The sequence below is a fragment of the Entelurus aequoreus genome, linkage group LG08 (genome assembly GCF_033978785.1).
Source record: "Entelurus aequoreus isolate RoL-2023_Sb linkage group LG08, RoL_Eaeq_v1.1, whole genome shotgun sequence".
In the NCBI taxonomy this organism is placed as follows: Eukaryota; Metazoa; Chordata; class Actinopteri; order Syngnathiformes; family Syngnathidae; genus Entelurus; species Entelurus aequoreus.
The window spans coordinates 48,371,052-48,389,563 of NC_084738.1; the positions used below are offsets into that span (position 1 = coordinate 48,371,052).

At 39.6% G+C, this 18,512-nt stretch overlaps 2 long non-coding RNA genes and 3 other non-coding genes across 6 annotated transcripts in view; 1 reads left to right on the forward strand and 4 right to left on the reverse strand.

Annotated features, from left to right (window-relative positions):
• The first annotated feature begins 5,690 nt into the window (after positions 1-5,690).
• LOC133655125 (uncharacterized) lies at positions 5,691-7,212 on the forward strand. The gene is made up of 5 exons (XR_009826956.1): positions 5,691-5,768; positions 5,858-5,932; positions 6,032-6,171; positions 6,375-6,445; positions 7,108-7,212. It is a non-coding gene; the product is annotated as an uncharacterized LOC133655125 (long non-coding RNA).
• A 6,925-nt stretch (positions 7,213-14,137) lies between these two features.
• LOC133655988 (uncharacterized) overlaps positions 14,138-18,512 on the reverse strand; it is a 5,828-nt gene continuing 1,453 nt past the window's right edge. The window contains exons 3-9 of one of the 2 annotated variants that reach the window (XR_009827075.1): positions 17,570-17,601; positions 17,357-17,400; positions 16,168-16,216; positions 15,910-15,959; positions 15,610-15,658; positions 14,425-14,460; positions 14,138-14,220 (exon numbers count right to left, since the gene is read on the reverse strand). This is a non-coding gene — a long non-coding RNA (uncharacterized LOC133655988). Of the gene's footprint in view, positions 14,221-14,424; positions 14,461-15,609; positions 15,659-15,909; positions 15,960-16,167; positions 16,217-17,356; positions 17,401-17,569; positions 17,617-18,512 lie in introns of both variants that reach the window. The other variant, XR_009827076.1, reaches the window with a different exon arrangement.
• Positions 14,284-14,400, reverse strand: LOC133656464 (small nucleolar RNA SNORA32). Its single transcript, XR_009827143.1, has one exon. It is a non-coding gene; the product is annotated as a small nucleolar RNA SNORA32 (small nucleolar RNA).
• On the reverse strand, positions 15,739-15,875 carry LOC133656463 (small nucleolar RNA SNORA8). The gene has a single exon (XR_009827142.1). It is a non-coding gene; the product is annotated as a small nucleolar RNA SNORA8 (small nucleolar RNA).
• LOC133656465 (small nucleolar RNA SNORA18) lies at positions 16,006-16,140 on the reverse strand. Its single transcript, XR_009827144.1, has one exon. It is a non-coding gene; the product is annotated as a small nucleolar RNA SNORA18 (small nucleolar RNA).

An 18,512-nucleotide genomic window follows, 5' to 3' on the forward strand; every position in this document is an offset into this window, starting at 1 on the left:
TTAAAAGAGCAAAAAGGTGAAATGTAACATGAAAAATTTGCAATGTTGACTAATAAACATAAGGGCTGTTTTTATTTTCTTGTGTCATTCATCAAAAATATATGAATTATCAAAATCTCTTATTTATCAAAAAAACAATGAATCAAAATCAATGTTATTAATTATTGACCTATTTAAGGCTTCAATTATCCATTCATCTATCCATTTTTTACCATTCGTCCCTCTCGGGGTCATGCATACAGTATATATATATATATATATATATATATATATATATATATATATATATATATATATATATACTCCATAAGTAATCACAATAAAAATAAATAAATAATAATTGGTGAAGTAAGTTATATTTTATATGATGAGCCTTCCGCCCGAATGCAGCTGAGATAGGCTCCAGCACCCCCCGCGTCCCAAAAGGTACACGCGGTAGAAAATGGATGGATGGATGGAGATGAGTAAGATTATTTTGAGAATTAATGAATGGATGGATGAAATAAATTCAGAATGTTTATTATGGTTCTTCTTCTTTGTACTTTGTAAACACTTTAAGTTTAAAGAGTTTCTTAAAGTGGATCATATTAGTACATTGTTTGATTGCTTTGCTTAATCCATTCCATAATTTCATTCCACATACAGATATACTAAAGGTCTTAGGTGTTGTACGTACATACAAATGATTTAAATTACATTTTTCTCTAAGATTATATTTCTCTTTTTTTGAGAAGAATTGTTGTATATTCTTGGGTAGCAGGTTATAGTTTGCTTTGTGTATAATTTTAGCTGTTTGCAAATTCACTATGTCGTGGAATTTCAGTATCTTTGATTCAATAAATAAAGGGTTTGTATGTTCTCTATATTCAACATTATGTATTATTCTAACTGATCTTTTTTGTAACACCGTTAATGAATGAAGTGTACTTTTGTAGTTATTTACCCATATTTCTACACAATAACTCAGATATGGTAACACTAGTGAGCTGTAGAGAATATTAAAGGCCTACTGAAATGAATTTTTTTATTTAAACGGGGATAGCAGATCCATTCTATGTGTCATACTTGATCATTTCGCCATATTGCCATATTTTTGCTGAAAGGATTTAGTAGAGAACATCGATGATAAAGTTCGCAACTTTTGGTCGCTGATAAAAAAAGCCTTGCCTGTACCGGAAGTAGCGTGACGTCACAGGTTGAAAGGCTCCTCACATTTCCCCATTGTTTACACCAGCAGCGAGAGCGATTCGGACCGAGAAAGCAACGATTACCCCATTAATTTGAGCCAGGATGAAAGATTTGTGGATGAGGAACGTGAGAGTGAAGGACTAGAGTGCCGTGCAGGACGTATCTTTTTTCGCTCTGACCGTATCTTAGGTACAAGGGTTCATTGGATTCCACACTTTCTCCTTTTTCTATTGTGGATCACGGATTTGTATTTCAAACCACCTCGGATACTATATCCTCTTAAAAATGAGAGTCGAGAACGCGAAATGGACATTCACAGTGACTTTTATCTCCACGACAATACATCGGCGAAGCTCTTTAGCTACGGAGCTAACGTGATAGCATCGTGCTTAAATGCAGATAGAAACAAAAGAAATAAACCCCTGACTGGAAGGATAGAATGAATGAAATATGAAATCCGTGCTGCAGTCTGCAGTTGTACCTAATGTTGTGGTCCTGCAGTCATTCACAACTCCTCCAACACGAACATTATTGTTTTTGCACTTTTTGGCTTCTTATTAAATAACTTTTTTAAATAGATTCAATCTTGCACGTGGAAAGTTTAAGTGTGGGCTTTAGTTGATATAACACTCCAGTCGGGGGGTGCATTCTACGGCGGGGGGGCATTCTCTACCACCAGGAGGCGGGATTTCTGCAAGCCTCAGCCAGTGCGTCTTTTGCAGCCGTTTTATGATTGCTCAGCACAAGAAATACTTACACACATACAGTTGTTGACAAAAAACACTGTACATTATATACCTCAGCTAATTAAACTATGAAAATGTATAATATAGTTCATACAGCAATACGGTCTCACTGCACAGCAGGCCAGCAGTTAGCCGAGTCCGCAATCCATGGTGAGGTACAACGCAGTGACGTGCCCCACACAGCAGAAGACTGCTATACGGATCCGCCTTCAAGTCGCCCAACCCGCGTTACTGTCACATTCGTTTTGGCTCCGCCTAGAGGATACAGCTCCGCCTCTGAAAATTGTACGGTCAGACAGCTGATCCTGAGCGGACTCGTGTCTGATTCGCATACGCGGACGCGACAAACTAAACCGGCGCGCGCCGCCTAGAGTTATAGGCTCCGCCTACGCGCGCTGAGCCGACCACTGTCTGCACCCGCAGACGTGGACGCGCCTACTAGCGTGTACGCGCATGAGCCAAGATCTCTGGACTTTCTTTGCTGGAACACAAACGTAAGTATAGATTTATTGATTTATTGCTACATTCGCAGTAAAGATCGGCCTTTGTGTTTCCATCATCATTTATGTATGATTGTAATGACGTTGTTTGATATTAGGACTAGCAGTAAAACTTTATATTCTGTAAAAAAAGACTTTTAGTTCCAGCGCCGCCTCCCAGAATGCTTTGCATGGGGACGTGCGTCTGACGTCACGTATTCAGAAAATTCGAAATGGCTGCACGCGAGAGGTGAGGCCCGAGCGAAGAAAAGTGGAAAAGAGTGTTATTCGTCAAAAAACCCACACAACGACGGTCATTTTTTCGCCGTGCTATTGTAAAATTGTCTTTTATCTGTGTTTTGTGAAGCCGGTGAGTAACGTTCAATACAGTTAACTTAGGCTATCTTTTGTTAGACGCTGTGAATGTGTGTAGGTTACATGCTACGATATTCCACATATTTCCAACTGGTTGAAACGAAAGCATATTACTTTATTGTCAGTGTTGTTTAGGCCCAGGTCGCTATTACTTCGTTATAACAACGTAACGTTAACAGAGTGGAAACAGCCGTTCTTTGCTATTAATATGAGTGTGTATTATTTCTTTCTTTGTTCTTTAGTGGAGCTCGAGATCCTGTTTACTGTGGACTAGCTGTGTGTGACGCCATGTTGTTTTTGTTTCCATTACAAAAAAAAAGGTATGTCTGTGTGTTTTTTGGCATAGTTAATTGTAGAAAAAAATATAAAAGGAGGTGATGTGAGTGGGAAAAATTGCTGCACATATTAAGGATCCTTTTTCTTGATCTATATTTTTGTTATTTGCTGATGTATATATTTTATATGCTGTTTTTTATTTAATTAATTTATTACAGACTATTTTATGCTTTATTTACCTTTTTTATTATTATTATTTTATTTACTATTATTATTATTATTATTTCCACATGTAAGCATAAATAATTGATCATATTAGTACATTGTTTGATTGCTTTGCTTAATGCATTCCATAATTTAATTCCACATACTGATATACTGAAGGTCTTAAGTGTTGTACGTGCGTACAAATGTTTTAAATTACATTTCTCTCTAAGATGACTTTTCTCCTCTTTTTTTGAGAATTGTTGTATATTCTTGGGTAGCAGGTTATAGTTTGCTTTGTTTATAATTTTAGCTGTTTGCAAATTCACTATTTCGTGGAATTTCAGTATCTTTGATTCAATAAATAAAGGATTTGTGTGTTCTCTATATCCAACATTATATATTATTCTAACTGATCTTTTTTGTAACACCGTTAATGAATGAAGTGTACTTTTGTAATTATTTCCCCATATTTCTACACAATAACTCAGATATGTAACACTAGTGAGTAGTAGAGAATATGAAGTGATTTTTTGTGTAGAACATGTTTTGCTTTATTCATTATTGACGTGTTTCTTGCTACTTTATGTTGTATATGTTTTACTTGAGATTTCCAGTTCAATTTATCATCAATCATTATACCTAGACATTTGGTTTAATTTACTCTTTCAATTTCTATTCCGTCTACTTGTATTTGTGTTTGACTTTCTCTTCTACTGTTACCAAATAGCATTATTTTAGTTTTACTGAGATTCAAAGATAGTCTGTTTTTGTCAAACCATCTTTTTAATTTGTTAATTTCTTCTGTTATTATTTGTATTATCTTCTGTGTGTTCTCTCCTGAACAAAACGCTGTTGTATCATCCGCAAATAATACTAACTTTAAATCTTTTGTAACTTTACAAATGTCATTTATCTAGACATTGAATAATTTAGGTCCTATATTGATCCCTGAGGTACACCACAGGATATATTTAGCGATGTAGACGAAACCACCACATTAACATTAAATATATGGTTAACATTCTTAGTGCTAAAGATATTCCCCTCTCCTTGTATCCCTTCTCCCAGCTCTACCGTCTCGCCGAGTGCCAGCAAGAGTCATGAGTACTTGTCAACTCGACTCCTCAACTGGAGATAACTTTCTAGGTAAAGACTGATCTCCAAAATAATATCTCAGCATCCAGTAACCATGGTTAACAGATCACAACCATTTAATACCAATTTATCTCCCTTAGCACCTCACCATGGGGAAGGATGTATTCATATGCCTTCACCAGCACCTGCATTAAACATGCAGAGAGTTACACAAGGTAGGGACTGATCTCTGTATACACTACACCCATAATTTCAAACCCTACTTTACGATTGAGCTGAAGTTCTGACTATTATGACCTGTACTTTTACCTTTCTTATAGTTCTTACCACCTTGGGGCACCATTCAGGTAAAATCTCAGCTCATCTTACTTGCTTATTTGTATACACTAACACCTGTGCATGCTTTTGTCCACGTTGTTCCTTTGACGATGAATAAATACCCCTTTTCTTTCTTTCTCCATTAAGGGTGCCTTTTCATCTGATTAAATTTATAATGAACAGGGACATTGCGGTAGTCCCAAGTGGATGGTATGATGATAGGATGGTTTTCTGGCCCAGCTATAAAAACACCGACCGAATTGAAAGGGCCGCTTTAAATGGGGAGCAGCATGAGCCAAACTGGCCAAGATTTGACGTTTCTGTTGTCCGAACTTGTGGTATGCAAATTCATAATCTTCTTGTTTAAAAATAACGTCATAGTTGCTTCTCTTTATGCTTGGAATAACCTATTGTGTCTATGTTCTGACCAGGTCTCTTGTAAGAGAGACCTGATTTATCATCATCAATAATAATAATATTCTGTTCAGCTCTACAGCTAATTTGAAACTCATGTTCATTTTAACATATTCAATTTTAGACAACTACAAAGACGCATTAAAAATAATGCAACAATATGGAAAGGGCTGCGACACCTCAGACCTGCAATCTGAGGCAGAGAACGAGGAGCTGCCAGAAAAAAGGAACAGGAAGCCAGTGTAAGTGTGTTCCGTCTTGTTTTTGTCATGTTTCTACAGTAATAGGAAGGTTATCTCCGGTAGCATTCAAAAATAGACCAGAGATGCTTGTACTATATGTATATTTGGCAATTTTGGTATTGCAATAATCCTAATGATATGGTTACCCAACAGCCATCGTCTCGGGGACTTAGATGATAGCGAAGAAGATCCGGGAAATAGTGACCTCACATCTCTGGGGTTGGCAAGCCAATTGCGCAGGCAGAGTAAGGAATAATCTCTTAACATCGAAAACAACAAAACCACCAAAAGATATGGTTAACATTCTTAGTGCTAAAGATATTCCCCTCTCCTTGTATCCCTTCTCCCAGCTCCACCGTCTCGCCGAGTGCCAGCAAGAGTCATGAGTACTTGTTAACTCGACTCCTCAACTGGAGATAACTTTCTAGGTAAAGACTGATCTCCAAAATAATATCTCAGCATCCAGTAACCATGGTTAACAGATCACAACCATTTAATACCAATTTATCTCCCTTAGCACCTCACCATGGGGAAGGACGCATTCATATGCCTTCACCAGCACCTGCATTAAACATGCAGAGAGTTACACAAGGTAGGGACTGATCTCTGAAATATTAGTGTATAGATAGGCCCCTTGGGTATTACCAGTCATGGTTAACTGATGGCTCTCTCACAATGCCCACCTCACTAGGAACGGCAGTCCCTCCTCGACTCCCTCCACCCCCTCACCAGCAGCCCTCAACATGTGGCAGACAGAGGAGCCTGGATCCAGCCTGGCCTACAGGCCAACATGGCGAGGGGGAAGAATGGCCGACAACATTTCCTGCTCTGGTGAGCAAAAACTGACAAATACCGGATGGTCATTCTGTGCCACAAATTTTGGAAAAAATTCAAATTCACAAGCAATCACATATTTTCTTCAAACTTTGTCAATAACTTTTGTCATTAACTAAGGTCAATAGCTAATGTCAGAATTATGAGTAATGAGGATAAACACTGAAACATGTTAATTTTATACTGCTGTTTGTCAACAGCGCCTGAGGTAATCCACATCCTTAGCCTGCTGGAAACTATTAAGCACAACCAAGACCAGCTGATTGCGAAGGTAAACTTCTTAAGCCTTGAATAGGTCAATATTTCATAATGACATTGATTTTGATTCATTATTATTTTTTAAAGAAAGAAACAGCCTACATGGCAGCTTTGTGTGATTAGAGTAAACATTGCTACATTTTCTTGTTACATTTCACCTGTTTGCTCTTTAAATACCACTTTTAATGTTTTTTATTTATTTCGATCATATTTTTTAAAAATGTGCCCTGGGGCCGTTAAAAAATGACGTGCAGCCCGCAAATGGCCCCCGGGCCGCACGTTGGACACCCCTGGCCTACACGAATACAAACATAGAATGATAGTACAAATATAATAAGAAAACAATGTCAACCTCCCAAAGTTGGGTTATGGATATTTATTTATGCCCCCCGCCGCCGTCATCCAACAGAGCCAAACAAGTACTCTGATCAAGGAACCAAATAACGATATTGTTTAAACATTTTGGATGTCTTGCACACCTATACCCTGATCACAAATTCATAGTTTACGCACCTTATTTTAACCACCTCCAGTAACTTTAAGTCATGTTTTTTTTCTCAAATGTAATCTCCTTAATACCTATCACATATTTTGTATTGTGTAAGCATACTTGGCTTTGGATGCTTCCTACCATAAACATAAACGTATCTGTCTTGTAATCTTGTTTGATTACAGGTGCTGTGAGTAAAAATGTGTTGACAAGGTCAGCCACGGACGCTGAGGTCACCAAACACGCCATCAGGTTGGCGGGGGATCGGGCAACGAGGAGACGAGTCCCGCTTCCACCTCCTCAGGAGGAATAGAGATGTATATGTATAAATAAACAACCTTTTATTGGACTTCTTGTCATTCACCAGTTATTCATTTTCTGACATGTTAGCTGTGCATGGAGCAGCGTTTCCTTGAAGTTGTAGCCTAATAGATTAAATATGTATATTTACTTTTTAAATATATATTATCTATATTTACTTTAGAGTGAATTGACCATTTTCTGTTTCTGCCTATTGACAATATTGTTAGTTTAAAAATACAAGGCAATGCATGTGTAAGTCTATATTGCTGTAGTAGGGCTTAGTGAATTTTTTAGTTTCCTATTTTATCCTACAGCAAGAACAGAAGGGATTTTGAAAATAAGATAAAGGGGTCCAAAACGGCCAGATGAGCCAGGGTTTTTATGAGTCCGTTGCTGGTCCGCGGCGGGAGGTTAGGCTTTGATCTTGGGTGCGGAGTGGATGCAGCGCGCCGTCACGGCGCACCCGCCGCGGAAATAAGGCTTTGATCATGGGTGCGGAGCGCATTCAGCGCGCCGCCACGGCGGATCCGCTACCTGCCGCCGTGGCGGATACGTTCCTGAGTGCAAATGGACGCCGATGCTGGTCCGTTTCTGGGTTCCGTTCCGGAAAGCGCGATACCTGCGCGGGGGATCCGCCGCGGAGTGTTTTTGCTGTTTGGGGCCTCAACTGGCTGCTGATCACCGCACCGTCTCTTCTCAGTATTTGAACGGCAAATGTGAAAATTCAGCGATTTTGAATAAAAATAATCTAAAACTGGTGAAGTTAAATGGAAAATAACTGTATAGTATAATCACTGGATACATAACAATTTAATTAATTTTGTTTATTTTTACATTTTTTTTCTTTCCATGATGGCCTTTCCCCTGCCTCCACCGACTGCACGTCACTGATGTGTAAATATGTATGTATGTATATATCAGTGGCGTGCAGTCACTAGAGGCAGGGGAGGCACGGCTTCACCTGCCATCATGGAAAGAAAAAAAAAGTAAAAAGAAGAAAAAAACAATCAATTGTTATATGTATCCAGTGATTATACTAAAGTTATTTTCCATTTAACTTAACCAGTTTTAGATTATTTTTATTTTCACATTTGCCGTTCAAATACTGAGAAGAGACGGTGCGGTGATCAGCAGCCAGTTGAGGCACGTCACTGCGTTGTGCCTCGCCCTCAACATGGATTGTGCGCAATGACTCGGCTAACTGCTGGCCTGCTGTGCAGTGAGACTGTATTGCTATATGAATTATATTATACATTTCCATAGTTTAGTTAGCTGAGGTATATAATGTACAGTGTATTTTGTCAACAACTGTATGTGTGTGACGTATTTTTAGTGCTGAGCGATCATAAAACTCTGCTGCGAAGACACACTGTGTGAGGCTCGTCTCATAACCCCGCCTCCTGGTGCCGGTTAACACTCCCGCCACAGAATGCATCGCCCGACGGGAGCGCCACACCAACCAAAGCCCACACCCAAACCCTCCACGTGCAAGACCGAATCCACCCAAAAAAAAGTCACTTAACAAGAAGCCAAAAAGTGCAAAAACAACAATGCTCGCGCGGCGCGCCGGAGGAACCGTGAACAGGGACACAACATTAGGTACACCTGCAGAAAGCAGCGCGGATTTCATATTTCATTCATTCACAACGCTCCCGCATTTATAAGTAAAGGTAAGACCATAATGACGTTGTTTTAATTAAATGTGCCTTATTGTGTGCTACAGTTTGTAAGTGTAAAGTTAAAGTTAAAGTTAGGTTAAAGTACCAATGATTGTCACACACATATAGGTGTGGTGAAATTTGTACTCTGCATTTGACCCATCCCCTTGATCACCCCCTGGGAGGTGAGGGGAGCAGTGGGCAGCAGCGGCGCCGTGCCTGGGAATAATTTTTGGTGATTTAACCCCCAATTCCCACCCTTGATGCTGAGTGCCAAGCAGGGAAGAATGCTGGTATGAGCTTTTAAACATAACCCGTTAACTGCTGCCAATCAAATTGTGAATAAGGTACTCTTTAGGGTTCATATGTTTGTAAATCTGACTGTGATAAAGTCAGTGCCTCACCTGACATGAACGTTACTGCACGCCACTGGGGAGAGAATAATGTATATTTTGTGTTTTTGACTAAAAGGGCACAAAACATTTTTTTTACATTATAATGAGATACCTTGAAGGGGAACTGCACTTTTTTTGGAATTCCGCCTATTGTTCACAATCCTTATGAGAGCCAAGAAGACAAAAGGGTTTTGTAAAATACAAGTGTAAAAATCGGCCTGTTCTAGGCAGCTAGCAATGCAGCTAATAGGAGCAATCAATTCTACCTCTAAATCACTTTAAACATGCATTCAAAAATTGTTAACACTTCATTTACGTTCCCTAACCTGTATATTAACCAAACTGTAGCGACATTGTTATTGTAAGAGCGAACACTGAGGAACTCTCTTTCTAGCATAGTAACACATCGCCTTGCTTCGGTATTAGCTACGGCAAGTGATAAGAAAGCTTTTACGTAAACACAAAACTCGTTTGAGTTTATAATGCACAACACTGCGCTACAACACCAATCTGTACTGATTGAAAAACATGAACAATAATATTACAGTGTATGTAAAGTTTTAGCCCACATATGTTTTATTTGTACACAGCTAGCCAGACAGTGTATGTACTGTAGTTGTAATAACGAGTGTGACTCACTCGATGGACAGTTGTTCATCTGGTCCAGCTGGCCGGGAAAGTTTCCTGTTAATTTTGGGTAGGCAATCCATTTATGTCGAAATAGCTTGTCTCCAAGTTCTATATTTATATATCGTCAAAATTGCTTTCACCTCACTCTCCCGGCTTCTGTCAGCTCCAACGTCTCACTCTTCCTTTGTGCTGGCTCCTATAAGCAGCAGTATGTTTAGCATGAAAGGTATAAGGTTGTGAATCCTCATTTGTCCAAAAATAGTCATCTTAGTTGTCTGTTACCAAGTCTGCCATGATTGGAAAACACACTCGTGTTTGATTCCAGAAGTAGGAACACACTTTTGCTGCCAGAAGTTTCTGCTATGGAAACAGAAATCAATACGCGGATGAAGTCAGTCCCAGTGATGATTAAATAAATAAAATACGGTAAATATTGAACATATTACATATTGTTATGAACGTGTGTTACATTATATAAAGACTTGCAGTGTGTATATAAAACGTTGTTGCAAGGTCTTGAAGTTGTTTTAGAGGGCTTTGAAGGCTACAACAGTGACTCCCATTAGTCGCATTTTTCAAGCGTTTATACATCCATCCATTTCCTACCACTTGTCCCGTTTGGGGTCGCGGGGGTGCTGGAGCCTCAGCTGCATTTGGGCGGAAGGCGGGGTAAACCCTGGACAAGTCGCCACCTCATCACAGGCCAACACAGACAGACAACATTCACACTCACATTCACACACTATGGCTCATTTAGTGTTGCCAATCAACCTATCCCCAGGTGCATGTCCTTGGAAGTGTCTTTAAAATCCTAAAAGTAAAAAGGACGACAGGCAAAATTCCCCCAAAATTGCAGTTCCCCTTTAAATTGATCTACAGAGTAACTGACAGTTGAATAACTTATTTTTTTACACTTTTATGACAGACTCTTTTAGGTCCTCAGGACCAAACCTAAGTGCTGACGTATGTTATTTTGCTGTGTAGCTGATAAGACAGTTGTCAAATTCTGTCCTGCTTGCGTCTTCACTGCTTTTGGCTGAAAGTTTTATTAATACTAAGTAAGAGTTAATGAAGATTAAAGATTAAAGTACCAATGATTGTCACACACACACTAGATGTGGTGAAATTTGTCCTCTGCATTTGTCCCATCCCCTTGGGGAGCAGTGGGCAAGGTGTGTGTTCAGTCAGTTTTAGTGGTAGAGAAATGATACTTGGACCTTTGGAAGGGTTGAGTGTTGGGTTGAGTGTTAGGATAAGATGGACTTTATTTATCCCACATTGGGGAAATTAGTGTTAGCTTGCAAACTGTTGTAATTTTTTGAATTGTTCATGACATATGCTGCTCTCTGACTGCTTGCTCGTTTTGGACATTTACATATAAAGTCTTTGTGGTTTAATTGTTAACAATGGATTAGATTTATATAGCGCTTGGACCCTCAAAAGCGCTTAACAGAGAACTGGGGACCCATCATTCACTCCACATTAACACTTAGTGGTGGTAAACTACATTCGTAGCCAGAGCTGTCCTTTAGCCACCAAACTTTCATGCACCAGTGTGAGGGGCACTGGGGGAAGTGTCTTGCCCAAGGACACATCGGTAGTGACTAGAATGACGGAAGCTGGAATCGAAACTGAAACCTTTAAGTTGTTGGCACGGCTGCAGTACCGTCTGAGCCACATGAGCTATAATTAGCTCATGCTTTGATAAAAACTGGTTTAATTGAGCTTTTTGCTGAGGTTCTCAGGGTTACATCTATGTGTCGGCCTACTGTGTACAGATGCAAGGGTAACCTCAGTCAGTAACATGGATTAACTGTGACCCAGGGTAACAAGTCCAGGAATTGGATGAGGCCTAACACTTTTGGGGAGGAAAATTCCTCCAGGTGTCCAGTTTGGTTTATGGTGGATTTTTATATTAGCATGACACTGACAAAAAAAGACCATCATTCATTGCATTTGTGTTCTGAAGTGTCACGTGGGAACAATGCAGAAGCAGCGTTTGTCATGTTTGTTTGTGACCTGTGACGCTAAAACCCAAACACAGCAGGGCCTCCCCTGGGTGTGATGGACACAACAGGTGTTTGCGAACTAGGTGAAGGGTTGTGGGACAAATAAAGAAAACTGAAGAATGGAATGCCCACTGGTTCGTCTGTCCATTACTGCCAATGTGTACACTTTCCAAGAAAGTCCAGCATTGATGCCAACTGAGGTGCAATTGTGTGTTTACTAATGCATAATGTACACATGAAATTCAAGTTGGTCAATACATTCACTTACACATTCAGAACTCTGACTCAAAATACAATCAATGCAAGAAAGACTCATCTACCTCCTCAGGTTTCACCAGGGGAACACCAAGAGGTTCCTAGGCTAGTTGTAAGACAATCCTGTGTGTTCTAGAACTACCCTTCTCTTGATTATACATACCTAGACCACTTCACCATGAGGCTTCAGAACTTGATGCCAAAACCATTTCAATTGAAGTGAAGGGGAAACTTGGCTCGACTTTGAGCTAATCACCCTATCTTTTAGAGTTAGGGTTTGGAAGGCTGCCATTCACCCTTGTCCAGCCGAGAACCACGGCAATCAATTTTTCGAGGTGCTGAGTCTCATCCCTAAAACTTTTCCAGTGGATTAAATTTTAGGGTCGCAGCCTAATGAGGCCACAAGGACCACAAATAGCAAGAAACAAGAGCAAGAGATGAGATGAACCACACGGGTGTGCATCGGGGAGGCCGTTCCTCTGTCTCACCCCTCTTAGTCACACTTTTGTTGCCAAAACGGAGAGCCATGGCGTCACTAGCACCACCCGGATTGATCCCCAAAAAAGCTATAGTTATTCAGAATTTGCATTTGATGCATACGGACAAATGACAGTGTGGACCATTTACCTAACTTGAGGGCATTAAGAAATAATTATTTCATCTATTGGGGAGGACTTAAGTCGGGGAGCTATTAATTGACCCACACAGGCTTGTGGCCTTTCCCCTGCAGCAAATTCAGAGTAGAACACAAACCAGTGAAGAAGTTTGGTTTTAGAGCCCAAACAGTTGGATTTTTAAAATCCTGTACAAGTTCAGGCACCTTCCCTACCAGGACACATTGTAGTTATTTGCCAAGAATAACTTAAATCATGCAGCTCTACAACATAGTATTCCGAGGTGTAGCTCAACTGTGTTGCAACTTCCTATTGGCAGAGTAGTGTATTGCCAAATGGAAATACTTTCACTTTTTCCACTCATGTGAAGAACTCATGACAGTACAAGGAAACAATACAGCAACACAGTATACTAAAATTTCAGTGATCACACGCTTTTGTCTGCACCACGCAAGTGGACATTCTGATCTGGTGATACATTTCTAACTCAAAATGTGAGCAGGGCCAAATTTGGACAGTGATCCCAAACACAAACTTTGAAGTGTTTAGACAGCAATAAGAGTACTTGAATTCAAACTGATTTCCAGGAATTCAGGACACCACTTACAATAAAGTTAACACCTGCGCTGCAAGAAATGTTGCCAACCATGAGTATGGTTGGCAACATTTCCATCTAGTGGAAAAAATGACAACTGCAGTTGCGAGATGGCTTAATTTCACAACCAAACTAATCTAATTAGAAGGGAACGAAGTCTCACGTAAAACCATGAACTGATATCTGGTATGTGTATGAACACTTATTGCGTTACAAGTACAATACTTTAACTCAAGTCTTGAGGCGACAAATGAAATCCGTGGTTCTAATGAGATGTATTCAATCATACTGCTTTAAAAGGGTGTAAAATATCACCACTCAAATGTCCGTACTAAAATTCACCGATATGAACGCAAGTTGGGAAAATCAACTTTAGCCTTAAAAAGGTGATGAACGCATGACTTGACATAACTGTAAAAAGGCTGAGACAATTAGGAATTTCAATGAGTAAGTTCTTTAGTTGCGATTCTTGGGGTGACTATTTGGATATATTTGTTATATAGATTAATGAAACTTTAAAAACAGGTTACAAAAAGCTCGTCTTGGCCGTGACGCATACGCAGATGATCTAAAAAAATACATTAAATATCAATTCAGAATAGTTATAATACAAATTGCAATTGAGATGTGAATTAACTTTTTCCCCAGCACTCATGCTTTTGCTTCAATTCAAACACAGCACCAGTGTCAAATTAGAAATAAACATCAAAAAAGTAATCATTTTAAAAATCAAAGAGAGAGTACATAAGACAGAAATAGTTTTGTTGATTTAATGACTTAAATATAATGCTGGTCAACTATTGTGACACGGAATTCTCTCACAGAACTCTCATCTTGTCCTGTGAAACAAGAGATTGGGATTAGCTAAATACTTTTAGCATGGGGTAAGGAGAAAAATGCAGCAGTGTCCCCAACAGGTTTTCAGCAAATTGCTGAAAAAGCCAATTGGGATGTTGATTTCTGGTCAAGTCCACAGCAAGTCAGGAACGGTGCTACCTGAAAGCCTTGGTATATGACCAATAAAGTGCTCCAACATTACTCACACACAGCGGCTGCTCCATTTAGTCACCAGCACACTTCTGCCAAAACAAGACAAAATTAATTAGGATTATACCATGGGCACACTGACATAAAATATCAGTCTTCAATAGGAATGTAACGGTGTCAGAATTCTCTACAATATTATTGTGGTATATGTCCCATATTTAAAATATAACTTGCAATTGAGGTCTTTAAAATGTCAATGTAAATATTCAGTCTAACTAGTGTAAAACATTCAGTTTAGTGTCTGAAGTTTTACTTTAAAAGCAGTGGACATTTTTTACATCAGCTTGGAAAATGCAGTTTCTCAGAAGTTAACCAACAATTTAACTTCTACTAATGTAAATCTCACATACTGATGTTTAGCTTCACTGGTTTTAAATATATTTTCTGCGTGATGGTTTATAAGGCGGAGACTTGTCCAGGGTGTACCCTGCCTTCCGCCAGAAGATAGGGATAGGCTCCAGCCCCTCGTGACATCAAGAGAGAGACACGGAGTAGAAAATGGATGAATGGATTAAAGATTAGTCAAGCAGCTTTTCAGTTTACCCGTATTTACCCAGTGTACTTTTGGGAGATTTCCCTACATGCGCTGTGACGTGACAAGGTGGCTGTGTCGGCTTGGAAAAGCTTGTGACAAAAATGGCACACTTTGCAGTACAAAGACTTTATTACCTACGCCAATAAGGTTATGTTTTCCCGTCAATTTGTTTGTTAGCTATACAACTCAAACAATTACAAAACACTTGAATCTACTACGAACACTTTACTTCCTGCTTACAGGATTCCACACCTCCACCTAGCTGGCCTCGCTCTATGCAGAGTATTCTGGGAAATGTAATTTATTTTCAGATCCAGCACACTAAAGCGCCAGGGAAAAAAACTACACTCACCAAGTTTTTGTTTGATACTGTCACACATCACGGCATTATTAAGAAACAGCAATATCTATAATACCGTTACATCCCTAGTCTTCAAAGCTGGTCATGTAGTCTCAAGTGAAAGCCTTTAACAAGATTTGTTTCAACAGTCTACCAGGACTCCAAACACAGACAGCAAGGAGACCAACGATGCCAGATGTTGATTTGCTTTAGCACTTCATTTTGAACAACTCTGTTGATGAAGCAGCAGGATGCAGATACCGAACAGTGCTGTCTACAAGTCCAAAATATGTACAGTACACTTACAAAAACCTTGCGGCAAGCTCTCGGTGGGTGCATCTGCCATCAGTGTAACCTTAAGACAGATGAGTCATTAGCATTACAGGATTTTGACAGGGATAGGACTGCATCAAAATGCAGACAGCATTTATCAAGATTTGTTTCAACAGTCTACCAGGACTCCAAACACAGACAGCAAGGAGACCAACGATGCCAGACGTTGATTTGCTTTAGCACTTAATTTTGAACAACCCTGCTGATAAAGCAGCAGGCTGCAGATACCGAACAGTGCTGTCTACAAGTCCAAAATATGTACAGAACACTTACAAAATCCTTGCGGCAAGCTCTAGCTGGGTGCATCTGCCATCAGTGTAACCCTAAGACAGAAGAGTCATTAGCATCACAGGATTTTGACTGCATTAAAAATGTTCTGCAGTGATATCCCACAAGGTTCATGGCAAAGAACTGTGTGGGTAAAGCGAAACTACAGATTTGTTCTTTGAGACATTTTCCACAACACAGGCCCACATTTAAGGCCAGGTCAGGATAGGTCTCAGGTTTGGACTGTTTGTGGATTTCACTCACCTTGGTTAGGAATGTCCATGCTTAGGGCTCAAAGCAATTTCACTGCCACCTGAAGGAAGCAAATCAGAAACCTGTTTTAAGCCAGTTACATCAAGTCACAATTACCATATACCTGTCAGGCGCGATACTGTGCCCTAGTTTAGAAACATTACTTTATTCCTAATATTGACAAGACGCCTGTCACCACTAACAAGGGCAGTTTGTGTAGAAATTGCATGTGAATGTTGAACTGAAATGCTTTGTGGAAAATGTAGAAATTCTGGAATAAATTAAAATTAATTAAAACAGTTACAAAATGTTTGAATGATGTGGATGGGTTAAGAAAGACCTGGGCATTCTGCGGCCAGCGGGCCACATCCGACCCTTTGTACGTCCCTCTTGAGGCCAATCATAAATTACAAAATAAATTTTAAAAAGTATCTATGTCGAGTGTGCAATACAACGGTGCTGCTTTTGTTTTGAAAAGCGTTTTTTGTATTACTTCCGTGTGGACGTATGCTCGTGCGCGATTGTGAGTGAATGTGAACAGCTGCAATCACAAATTACAAAATAAATTTAAAAAAACATATATGTCGTGCGTGCAATACAACTGTGCTGCTTTTATTTTGAAACGTGTTATTTATGGGCGTATGTCCGTGTGTAACCTGTGAGTGAAGGTGCACAGCGACAAGTGAGACGCTAAAAAAAGAAAAGTTGATGACGAATGGCGTGTTTTCAACAAGACATGGATTGCCAAGTATTTCTTTACAGATTATTAAAGGTAAAGCCGTGTGCTTAATTTGTGGTACACAGCTTGCCGTCCTTTCTTCACATCAAGCCTACACAACAGTGTTCATATTACAAGACTCAGTCACACTAATGTACTGTTTAAGTTTAAAATGTGCAGGTTTGTGAATGTAACTCACCCACCCCAACCGTGATTGGTGCATTATGAGGTTTGTGTTCCGGCGAACGCTATTATGGAACCCAGTTTCGATACCCTCCCCCTATTTCTGATGCAATCCTGGCTGACAATTAAAACCATGCCCTCTGCCATGGAAGGCAGGGGATTAAACCATTAAGGGCCGAAAAAGGCATGTAACATGTCCAAGGATTGCACAATATTTTATAAATATATAGGGAATCTTCTGTGCATTTAAACGTAGTGAATGATGCAGTCGTATAAATAAAATCGAGTCCTAACACTTACATTACACTGTGCTTTTCATTAGAGGTGGCTGTCGGCAAGGCAACCTGTAGGAAAAAAGATTTAAGGTGAGCTTTCAGGAAAGTCAGCCTTTTTAGTAATCATAGTCACCAGGTTGTTCAGTAAGGCAGATATCACTCATGACTCAGAGCAGTTGAACAATTAGCCTATCATCACCCAAACTGTAGTAGACAATATACAAGACATACAACTTACCCAGCTGAATGAGGGTCTTCCCTGTGTACCTGCTACATCAGAAGCAGCTGTTAGATAGTGACAGAGGCAGATATGTCAAATGTCAATTCGCATAAGTAACACTGCAGCAGAACATTGACTGCAGTGGGTTGCAAGAGAATCAATTGCTCTTTGCACTGCAAGAACTAATGGCCCACCAAGCAGGACCAGAGCGCTTACTGTGCCAACAAATTAAAAATAGATTGAAGTCTTCAAAATGTGAAAAAGCAGCATTCAGCATCTCTTTAGCCAAATATGTAATTCCAGTTACATTTTAAAAGATTGTATTCATTATTACTTCCGTTTTTTATACATTTACCGCTCCACATCGTGGCATGGTTCAAGAGTAGATACTGGACTATAAGGTGCACTTAAAATTCTTAAATTTTTTAAAAAACTGACAGTGTACCTAATCTAATGTACGTATTTTTATGTGTGTTCTTACTGAACTCGAACCAATGTTATTTGGTACACAGTGTAGTGTGACCGATAGATGACCGTCACACAAGAGATATGTGTCGCCTGCGTGTTGACGCCTGTTCAATAATATGACGCTAGTTAAGTATCAGTATGCCAGCAAGACCAAAAGCTTTTGTTTCATTGAGAATATAGAACATTACACGGTGCTCAAAATTTTATCAAAGCGTTTTAGTACGACTTTGGTACGCTACAAATCCGCACTGCTTGATGGGATTGTCGGAGCATTACGGCTACCGTAGTCAGACGTACTGTGCTTCAACATAAGGGTACTATTCTGGTGTGTGTATGGACCCCAAAATAGAACCTATTAGGAGAAATTATCTGGTATTTTGTTTCGCCCTATTACACAGAACCAACTTTTCTTACCTATTGGTTTGTCTATTTGGGATCTGCACAAGTCCCGAAAATGTGTGCGCGTCCGCTATTGTAGTCAATAAGCTTATTT